Genomic DNA, 11,762 nt, shown 5'->3' on the forward strand with positions numbered 1-11,762 from the left:
GTCTGATTTCTCCTGGCTACTTCATGCAGGGGTTTAGGACCCAGTGAAACAGGCCACAGGCTCGCTCAGCCCTGCTTGAGCTGCAGCCCAGACCACTTGCGCCCCAGGGCCTGACTGAGGCACTTGGGAGGCTCTGTTGCTCACCCAGACACAGGCCATGATTTGGCTCTACTGTCATTCTGTTCTGTCCAAGGTTTTTCAATCCACAACTCACGACTTGACTTCCCTTTGCCACACTCTTGTTTGCTTTTTGCGGTACGCGGGCCTCTCACTGTTGTGGCCTCTCTCGTTGCGGAGCACAGCCTCCGGACGCGCAGGCTCAGCGGCCATGGCTCACGGGCCCAGCCACTCTGTGGCATGTGGGATCTTCCCGGACCGGGGCACAAACCCGTGTGCCCTGCATCGGCAGGCGGACTCTCAACCACTGCGCCACCAGGGAAGCCCTGCCACACTCTTAAGGTAGGGCCGCCGGTTATGAATCAAGAATTTGTTTCCCAAAAGTTTTCGTTGTTGTCGTTTCAAGTATCTTGGCTAAAGGGTCGGTGGTTTTGTTTGGTTTGTTTTTTGTCTGCGTGGAATTTATATCTGCATTTCAAAACCTACTGACCAATTCATGGACCTACTCAATTTGCTCTGAAACCCTAACTGTGGCCCCAGGTACATGGATACCTAGAAAAATGGTTTTCTTTGAAAATTTACCAAAATTTTTTTTTTAATTGAGGAGTGTGGGTTTTGGACTTCGATGGACCTGACGTTTGGGCCTGGCTTTGGTGCAAACGGGGAGACTGACCTTGGGTTAGTGTCTGAATCTTAGTCTCAGTTTCCTAGTGGGTCAGACAGAGACATAACAACAGCTCTTTTGTTGTGAAATGGAGTGAAATCATCTGTATCAAGGGTCTGGTGCGGTGCTCTGTACGTAGCCGCCATCCAATCCATGCTGCTTCCACTGCTCTTCCTCTGGAGAAGCAGCCAGGGGCCAAGCCTCTCCCACCCCACTCACCCACATGGTATGACCTTTGCGGAGGGGACTTCGGCAACCTGTTTCCAGAGTGCTGAGATGAACGTGTCCTCTGATATTCTAGACATTCCACCTCTAAGATTCAATCCTAGGGAAGTTGTCAGGAGGGGCGCAAAGATATGTCAGCCTGAGGGTCACTGCAGTACTAGTTATAAAGCAAACTCTGGAAGCAGTCAAAGTGTCCAACAAGTGAGATTGGTTAAACAAATTAGAAAATCCCTATAGGATGTAACATCATACACTCACTAAAAAGCATGTTCTGGGCTTCCCTGGTGGCGCAGTGGTTAAGAATCTGCCTGCCAATGCAGGGGACATGGGTTCGAGCCCTGGTCCAGGAAGATCCCACATGCCGCGGAGCAACTAAGCCCGTGCACCACAACTACTGAGCCTGAACTCTAGAGCCTGCGAGCCACAACTACTGAGCCCGCATGCCACAACTACTGAAGCCTGCGTGCCTAGAGCCTGTGCTCCACAACAAGAGAAGCCACCACAATGAAAAGCCCACGCACCGCAATGAAGAGTAGCCCCGCTTGCCGCAGCTAGAGAAAGCCCATGTGCAGCGACGAAGACCCAAGGCAGCCAAAAATTAAAACAAAACAAATGTACAAAAAAAAAAAGAACCAAAAAAGAAGTGCAAACCTTATAAAAAATAAAAATAAAAAGCATGTTCTTGAAGAATGTTTTAAGGACATGGGAAATTTTTCACGATAAGGGAATTAATGGAAAAAATGGGACACAAAATTATCTGTAGTATGTTTATGACATTGTAAAACAGAAAATATGTATACTTAAGAATAGGCTGAAAATACACCAACATATTAGGGTAGGATTATAGGTGATTGTAATTTCCTTCTTTTTATATTTTTCTTTATTCAAAAATTTCTATAATAGGCAGATATTATTCTGAAAATTCAGAATATTCAGAACTCCCCCCAGCCCCCAACTATGTGAGTTTGTGTTTGTGTGTGTATATGTGCTTAATCTGGGTCTTATCACACTGGAAAAAAAGAGTTTCCTTCAAATTCTATTTATGAGAAAGTAAGTGCCTGTGTATAAAACCTGCCTTTGGTGGAAAAAAATCTCTCTCTTTAAGTTATTCATCTTTTTTCTTTTTTAAAAATCTTTTGGCCGCCGCACCACACGGCATGTGGGATCATAGTTCCCTGACCAGGGATCGAATCCGAGCCCCCTGCCTTGGAAGCACGGAGTCTTAACCACTGGACCACCAGGGAAGTCCCTCTTTAAGTTATCAAAAAATTGAAATCATTTCTTATTTTATTTAAATTCTTGGGTCAGATGCTGCTGTGGTAACTATGGAATGATGAATGCAACTAACAAATAATTTACTGAAAGAGCATACATGCTCATAGTAAAAATACATATATTGTACAAAGGGTATATAATAAAAATTTCCCCTGCCCAAGAAGCAACCACTATTAAGTTTCTTATATATTCTTCCAGAATTTTTCTATGCATGTTGTCATGCAACCATCACCACAGTCCGGATATTCAGCCTGGGGCTTTGTCATTCAATATTACGACCTGGGAGATGGTTCTGTATCAGCAGGTATGGTCTCCCTCATTCTTTTCGATGGCTCTACAGCTTTCCATCGCATGGCTGTGCTATCATTTATTATTTAACCAGTGCCCTCCTGGTGGTTCCCAGTGTTAAGGAGGCTGCAGAAGAAATCCCCGTGCATTCTTCTTTGCACCCGTGATCGTGGATGTGTCTGTAGGGTTCATTACCAGTAATAGGATCGCTGCTCTGATGCACTGAGAGGTATGTACTTTGATCATTTGATAGACTGAAAATTATTTCTAATTTATGTTCCCACCTTAATGTTTTCGAGAGAGCCTATTTGTTTGAAGGTGAGTTTGAGACAATCTAATAAGATAAAAGCTGCCTAGTCTAATTTGGTACAAGAAGTGGCAGAGATCATCACCAGTTAGATGTCTCAGTGTATTTGTACGTGTGTGTATAGAAGTACATAACCTTTTCATTGCCTAATGTATATAGTGTGTCTGGTACTTTAAAAAAAAAACTGCTTCATTGAGGTCTGGTTGATAAACAAAAAACTGTAGATATTTAATGTATACAACTTGATGTGTTTGTGTCTGGTACTTTTAAAATCTCTCCATCCCTGGAAATCACACAATTAATATATGTGGGGGACAATAACTTAGACATCACTATTGTGATGGGGCTTTTAAAATGAGAACAATCAGGGAGGGCCGAGCCGGGTCTGGGTTGCCTCTCGGGGGAGTAGCTGTGCGGGCCTCTCCCCAGGACCTTGCCGTGAACTCTGCTTTGGGCCAGCAGGTGGCGCTTGTGCTCCCCACTGGCCACCCGGCTGTGAACTGAACTGAACAGAGTAACCCGCTGTTGCCCTGAACATACAATTCTCAAACCCCCTACCCCACCGCAAGGAAAACCTCGGAGGATTTTCTTCTGGGAAGAGCGATTGGTCTAACCTCTTAGGAGGAGAAATTGCATCGCCAAGCTTGTCTGGGAAAGTAAAATCTCCTCCCGAAGTGGTCTTCGAGGGAAAGAGAAAAACCAGCAAAGGCCATGCGGGAGGAGGGAGGTGGTGCTGGGGAGGGCTGGAAACTGCGGACAGCGGTTAGGGCTCCGCGTGGGAAATGCCTCCCGTATAGGCTGGAGGGTGGCGGAGACACCGAGCAGTGCAAGATTACTCGGGGGGTGGGGGGAGGTAGTGACCTCCCACCTGAGCTCTGCTCAGACTTCAGGCCTAGCTCGGGAGACCCCTCCCCCATCCGCCTACTGTGACTAAATGCCACTGGGGACACAGCTGTGACTAGATGCGCCTGGTCGCTGCTCTCACAGAGCCTGCGGTGCAGGGGATAGTGCTTGGGATGGTAGCAGAGGAGCCTTTGGTGGGGTCTCCTCTAGATGTGAGGGGGAGGAGAGCCCAGGCTGACCGGTTTAGCCTCTGGACACCCTGGGATGGGAGAGAAGATTGGAAGGATCTGGGAGCAGAGATGAGCCGAACCAGAGGGGATGGGCTGGGAGGTCCACTCAGCAGGGGAGAGAGCTGGCTACCAGGGGTCAGTGGGGGAGCCAGGAGCTCTGAGCTGGGGGGCACCCACACCAGACTTCTGTAGGAGGAAGGGTGGGGCATTATGGGCCCCACTACAGACGAGGCTGGGCCATGCTTGGGCACTGTGTCATGTCCTGCTTTGAACAAGAAGCCCTGATTTGGCAAAGGCTCTGATGGGGGGTGAGGGGTTGGGGAGGGAGCAGAGAGACGGGGAAGTACTCTGTCCCTGCTCTCAGAGACAGGGTGATGTCAGTGGAAAGAGAAGACAAGTGTGTGGGTGCGTGCACATGCAGACACAACAGCTGTTACCATAAGGCTGTCAGTAATTGGAACCAGAGGAAGCATCCAGATGGCCAAGACTATGTGACCTTGGGCAAATACATAACCTCTCTATACCTCAGTTTCCTCATCTGTAAAATGGGAACAATATTAGTATCAACTTTGTAGGGCTGTTAAAAGGATTAAACACAAAACAATGCTTGTAAAGCGTGTAGCACAGTCCCAGCACCTAGTAAGTATCACAAATGATTGGTGTTGCTGTCATTTATCATCATCAGCATTATTATTTGTCATCTGCTGGAAGAGGAGGGGTGGGGAAGGGTAGGATATGGATGGGCACTGAGAAGACCAGTCATGGGGTGGGCAAGGCAATGCAAGTTGGAGCGGGGAAGAGTGGGAGCAAAGGAGAAGAGGCAGGAAGTGTTGGATGACAAAAATAACACAGTTTAGTAGTGAGTTTAATGTCCTTTATTCAAGGGAAAACAACCCATGGGTTGGAGGAGCACAGGGCCTCACAAAGGGTGGAGCACCCTTCCTGAGGGATTTGAGGCAAGAGTTTCACAGAGCATTAGAAGCGGCGAGGAGGAAACAGGGCAGGATTAGCTAAGGGGTCAGGGGTTTCCTTGTAAGGCCAGTGGGTCCTCTTTTCTAGGGCCAGGTAAGCTAGCTCCAGCTCAGTTGGAGGATTGCCATTGGTGTGTGTTAGGTTTCCTTGACAGTGAGGTGTTTCAGTAAGTGGGGCCTGATGTAGCTTTAGATTTGTGACGTGGGCCAGGCCACTGGGGCGACCTCCATTTTGTGCATCCTGATAGGTGAATTATCTTTGTCAGAAGCTAACATTCAAAGTCCTTGCTACTCAAAGTGGGGTCCGAGGACCAGCTTCAACATCGTCTGGAGCTTGTTAGAGATGCAGACTTGGGCCCCAGCCCAGGCCTCCTCACCCAGAAGGAGCATCTTTTTTTTTTTTTTTTTTTTGGTAGAAGGAGCATCTTATCAAGGCCTCCTGGTAATTTGTTTGCTTGTTGGCTTTGGAGAAGCCCGGCTCTCAGCCACAACTCTCGGGAGTAACCAGTTTGGTGGGGCAAGTTGATAGAGGACTGGAGAGACGGGTTGGGACCTACTTCCCCCTAAATGTTTCCACGTGCAAGTTGTTACCTAGGATTCAGTATTTGTTTATAGTTTTTTTTCCTTTGGGGTAAAACTTAAATAACATGAAATGTTCATAATAACCGTCCCTTTGAATTTTCGACGAATGCATCTAATAATGAAACCAGACTCCAATCAAGGTATAAAGCATTACCAGCAACTAGAACTTCCCCCCATGCCTCTTTCCAATCAATCCCTGCCCCAGCCCCTAGAGGCAACTGCCGTTCTGATTATTTTCCCTTCACAGATTATTTTGCCAGTTTTAGAACTCCAAATAAATAGAATCAGACGATAGGTTATCTTGTGTAATACTTTTTTCACTCAGTATAATGATTTCGATACACCCCTGTGTTGTGTGTGTCAGTAATTTGTCCCTGTTTATTGCTGAGCGGTATTCTGTTGTGTAGGTATGCCACGGTCTGTATACGCGCTAGCCTGTTTCTGGGTTTTTGCTTATTATGAATACGGCTGCTAGAAACATTCCCGTACAAGTCTTTTTGTGAATGTATATCATCATTTCTCTTGGGTAAGTACCTAAGAAGTGGAATCGCTAGGTCATGGAAGAGGTGTATGTTTGGTTTTATAAGAAACCACTAGATCTTTTTTCCGGAGTGGTTGTACCATTTTATACATTTACCAACAATGTATGAGTGTTCCCGTTAACGTTCTAGTTAGCATTTGGTTTTGTCAGGCTTTTCAATTTCCGCCGTTCTGGTGGGTGTACAAAGTGTTATTTTATACTTCCTAATGATGACTAATGATGATGACTAATGATGTTGTTTTATCTTCTTTGCTGTGCTTATTGGCCATTCATATGTCTTCTTTTGAGACGTGTTTGTTCAAATCTTTTGTCTATCTTTAAATGGGGTTATTTTTCTTTTTACTGCTGAGTTATATGCGTTCTTTCTATACTGGTCCCTTGTCAGATATGTTTTGCAAGTATTTTCTGCGAGTGGATTTTTACAGAAATCTTGGGTATTGGATTTGCTACCAGGTGGGGCTTATGTGGGTGCAAGGCTGGAAGTTATGTGGACCACTGACTTTGGAGTTGCATGCTGCATGTCCCTCACAGGCCTGGTGTGAAGCACAAATGAGATAACACAGGGGAAAGTCCTTTGCAAAGTACAAGATAAGCGAAGATTTAACACTGACCCTTTGACCATGCGAAGAGGAAGATCCATTTCTCTGTCTTCTCCCCAGTAGTGCAGTCTCTCGAGAGCAGGAGACAGGAGAGAAAAAGCTACCCCTGGGCTGGAAACAGTCTCCCTTGTTAAGATCTGAGTGATTATAGTGCCTAAACCACAGTGCAAGCCTGGCATCACACCTCGGTTCAAATCCGGGCTCTATTTGAGCGCTTTTGGGCAAGCCTCCATTTCATGAAAACTGGAAATAATAAACACCTACCTCCCCAGGGTCACTGTGTCATCATTATTATTTGCAGAATGTCATGCTGAGAGGGCTGCACATGTTGTGCAGTCCTCACAATGACCTTTTGATGTAAGTCACATCACTTTTTTTTTTTTTCCTTAGGAAATTGTGGGTGAGTTATAAGACGCTCTTGGAGCGTCCAGGAGGCTGCGTTACAGACTCCCTCCTAGGAGTCCTGTCGGGGGAGTGTGGCTCTACGTGCCTGCGCCACAAGAGGCCACCAGGGGGCGCTCGCCTCCTCTTCAGGGCCGGTGCTGAGGCCGGGCGGTTCCCTGCCCCCGACTCTGCTCCAGCGTCCACACTGACCTCTTCGGCATTTTCCAATGCAGTGTAGTTTCCAGAAGGTCCCCATGTGGGGAGAGGGGGGCTAACAAGCCGGAGGACCCGACGTGGAAAGGCCAGGGAGGGCAGTGCTGGTCTCTGTCCCCTTAAAGACTTCCTTGGGGAAGGGGGCTCACGCAGGGCTGCGGGCGCAGGGGAGGGAGCCAAGTTGTGGAGCAGTTTTCTGTGCACCCTGGCCCCGCCCCTTCACACTCCCATTACCTCTCTGGACTTCAAGTCTTCCCCCTCATCCCACCTGCCCCTGGCCGGGGGGAGGCATAGCAACTCAGGGCTGAGGGCTGGGCCTGGCCAGGCATGCCCCTGGGTCTCCTGGCCTCCTCTGTCCCCACGGTGAGCAGTACCTGCGCTTGCTCTCCAGGGACACTTGGGCCTCCACCTGCCAGCCCCCCGCAGAGAGCTGGCTGGCGGGAGGGCGGGGGAGAGCTCCTCTGAGAGCCCTCCGGGTCACAGAATTGCCCTTGACTTGGTCCGGTTGCTTTCCCTTGGGACCTCATGGAAGGTGTCGGGGGTGGGCTCACAGACCCGGCCAGGGTCCTCTAAAGCAACCAAGCTCTCGATGGCCCGTTGATGCCTGACCAGCCCAGCCAGTTACTTGGTCATGGGGTGTGCGTGCCTGTGGTGGGCAGGGGGCCCCTTGTTCTGGAGACTTGCTGTCTAGGGAGGGAGACCCGGGGGGTATTCTTCATGGTCAACCAGCACCCAGATGGGCCACCAAGCTTCTCATAAGCCAGGTTCCTTCCTGTCTTCCAGAGACCATGTGATGGAGCCACAATTACTTTTGCCTCCTGAGCCCCTTAGCCATCCTACTGTTTGTGTCCTAGTCCCCTTGCCCACCTGTCCACTTGCTCAACTGCTCGGTAGCCATGGAAGTAGATGCACTTCTCCCCTCACTCATCCCTACCTCTGTCCACTTGTCCACTCCCTTGTCTGCTCACCCCCTCATCCAGCGAGTGTCTGAATAGCTCAGTTGCCAGCCCTGGTGCTGGGCACAGCCAGCAGGGAAGCTCTAAGTGATCCAGGGCAAAGCCTTTGGGGTCAGAGGGACTGGACATGAATCCTGACTGTACTGTTTCCAGGCCACATGGAAATGGGCACGTTTCTCAAATCTCTGAGCCTCAGTCTCCTGATCTGTAAAATGGGGACCCTGTGCACTTTCCTCCTCCCAGCCTGGGTGTAAAGATTGGCTTCAGGATTAATTAAAGTGCTTTAACCAGAGCCCAGGGAAGGGAGTTGCAGTCACTGGGCCTCTCAGTGGCCATGTCCTGGCCGTGGGGACACCACTTGGCCTGTTCCCCATGGCGGCCCCATCTGCCTCAGGATACACCTGGGACAGGTAGGGGCTCACCCCTACCTCTTGGCCAGGCCGTGCTCCCTGGGCAGGCGGCCCCCACACCCAGCCCTGAAACGGAGGGCGATAATCACCACCTTCCCACACACCCGGTCCTCTGGCTTCTGGCCCGCAGGGCACTCTGGGGTTGCATCAGTTAGCCAAGACACCTGGGAGAACCAGCCTGCTCCCTCCCCTTTTGCAGCCAAGGTCTCCAGGACGGCTGTGGAGGGTGGGGACAGGCCTAGAGCATCTGACCCCTGGAAGGATCATTTCCCCTCCCACCTGAGGCCTATACATGGCCAGGACCTGTCAGTCCCCACCCCATTCCGTTCCTTCCACAGGCCCAGTGGGACTGTTCCCTCCAGCTGCTCTGGGGGCTCCCTGGGGGCGGAAGGTGCTTCCTGACCTCAGAAAGGCTAGTCGAGCTAGAGGGTCAGCTGGGGCGGGCGAGGGGAGAGGGCAGGAACATGGTTGGGTGGGACTCTGGGTTAAGCGGGGGATCTCTTCCCTCTCCCCCAGACAGTTTAGCCAGGAGGCTGCACGGTACCTGGGGGAGCGTTGGATGCCAGCCTTGTCTGGGGGAAAATGTGTAGAACTGTGGCTGTGGACTTTGGAGTGGGTCAGACCAGAAGGCAAATTCTCCACTCGCCCTGGCACCTTGGGCAAGTCACTGGTCAAAATCTTACTGGTTTAAGAAATGCATGTGATGTGCTGAGCGTGTGCCCGGCACCGAGGAAGTGCCCTGCGGCTGGGGTGCTGCTGTGGGCGGGGGCCCAGCCTGGCCATTCAGGTCAGGCCAGCACCCCCACGGCAGCCTCTAGGAGCGATGCGATGGAGCCCTTTTGGGGCTCTGGGTGTCCTTTCCTTCCCTCTGCCAGTCCTCAGGGGACCTTTGTGGGGGCATTTCGTGCTGGGGAAAATCCTTCTGCACCCTGGATGGGGGTGCAGGTAGGGGTAGCGGCTAAGGAGCACGAAGCCCTCAGGCCCATGTTTCAGCCTGATTTACTGAATGGGTGTGTGGGTCAGGGGAGGGGTTATAGTCTAGAGATGGGCCCAGCTGTGGGACGTGTGGGACCCACGCTCCAGCTGCAGCTGCCCGCTGGGTTGGGGCCCTGGCTCTGGTCTCCTTGCCCCGGGCCACATTTTGCATAATCCCGCTCAGTTTTAAGCTCCTGAAGGACAGGGACTATTTGTGGTTTTTTGTTTGTTTGTTTTTTTGCGGTACGCGGCCTCTCACCGTTGTGGCCTCTCCAGTACACACAGGCTCCGGACGCGCAGGCTCAGCGGCCATGGCTCACGGGCCCAGCCGCTCCGCGGCATGTGGGATCCTCCCGGACCGGGGCACGAACCCGTGTCCCCTGCATCGGCAGGTGGACTCTCAACCACTGCGCCACCAGGGAAGCCCCTATTTGTGTTTTTTTTAACCTTTGCATCCTTGTTGCCGAGTAGGGTGATGGGTGTGACCGACTGAATGAGATGAATGAATGGACGCTAGATGGGCACGCAGTCAGGATAGGGTACGTGGACAGTGAATACTGCTTCCTGCTTGGGCACTGAAGAGCCCAGGTGGGCATCCCAGTGGCCCGTGCACGAGCTGCCCTGTGCCCCCCACCTGCCCTGAGGCGGGAGGGAGGCTGGCAGGCCTGGCACGTGCGGCCTTCTTGACCGAGGTCAGGGACTCCCTGTGTCCCGTTCCTTGGTCCCAGCACCCGCTTTCTGTTCTGGGGTTGGTGACTTCCTCAGAGAGGGAGCACCTTAAAGGTGGGGTCCCTGGTGTAGCATGGGGGCTTAACAAACGTTTGTGCATTGAGGTATCCACTTGCTGGGTGGGCCAGCAGCTCTGCCCACGACCATCATCTGGCTGGGGACAGCGCTCCTGACCTGGCCGGCCCACCAGGTTGCCCCAGGGCTGAGGCGCCTCACGGCCTCATGACTCAGTTGAGTAGGAAGGTTTGGGGCCCAGGAGTGCCCTGACCTGCGGTTGGCCGGGACCTGGAATTCCACTTGAGGAGGTGGCCTCTTCAGCCACGCTCCGGCCCAGACTGGAGCAGGGTGAGTAGGAGGCCACCTTGCCCACACCTGTGAACCTGTGCTGAGAAGAGGCTGGGCCACACCGGGGGGAGCCGGCATCCGCCCGCAGGGGCAGCCCTCCCCAACCCTGGGACGCAGGGCTGGGCTGGGGCCCTCTGGGGAGCGGGCCCGCGTGGCCAGGTTTCCACAGTGTGGACTCAGGCTGGGATCCAGTCCTGGATCTGCCACGGACAGGCTGTGAGCTTTGGGTGTTGCTTGTTTGCCCTGAGTCTGTCTGTTTCCTTGTCTGTATGATGGAGTTGCTTACATACAATGGAACAGTATTCAGCCATAAAAAGAAACTGAATACTGATCTGTGCTATAGTGTGTGTGAACCTTGAATACAGGCTATGTGACGGAAGCCAGGCACAAAGGTCTGGATACATGGAGCGTCCAGAATATGCAAATCTAGAGAGATGGAAAGTAGACTGGTGGTTTCCAGGGGCTGGGGAGGGGGAGGGGGAGCAACTGCTTCATGGATCTGAGTTTCTTTCTGGGCTGGTGAAAATGATTTGCAACTATGTATGGGTGGGAGTGCACACTGTGCATGTGCTAAATGCCACTGAATTGTTCACTTTAAAACGGTTCGTTTTCTGTTATGTGAATCTCACCTCAGTGAAAATTATGGGGCTTCTACTGACCCTGCTAGGCGGTCGGGAGGGGTGAGAGAGATGTGAGGTGGATGTGAGGCCCTGGCGGATGTCAGGAATGGAAGCTGCGTTACTCTGGCAGCCGCGACCCTTCCTCCTTCCAGTGCAGACTGTGGTCCAGTGCACAGGCCAAGGCGGAGATGAGGGCAGGCGGCTTAGGCTGGCGCCTCCTTTAGCCAGAGGTAAGGGGGACTTCTGTGGTTGCTCCACCAGCTGTGGGTCAAGGGTCCTGTGCTGCAGACCCAGCTTCTAGCCTTGGATTTGCTGGGCGGCTTTGGGCTGGGCCTTCAACCTCGGTCTGTTTCTTAATCTGCCCAGACCTGCCTCTTACCTGCCTTGGAAAGTGCATGTGTCCGCTGTGTCTGAGATGTCACCCCTGCCATAGCCCTGTACCTCGACCCCTGTCTTCTTCACAGTGCAGACCACGGCCAGGCAGAGTG

Source organism: Lagenorhynchus albirostris, chromosome 1 (assembly GCF_949774975.1).
Source record: "Lagenorhynchus albirostris chromosome 1, mLagAlb1.1, whole genome shotgun sequence".
Taxonomy (NCBI): Eukaryota; Metazoa; Chordata; class Mammalia; order Artiodactyla; family Delphinidae; genus Lagenorhynchus; species Lagenorhynchus albirostris.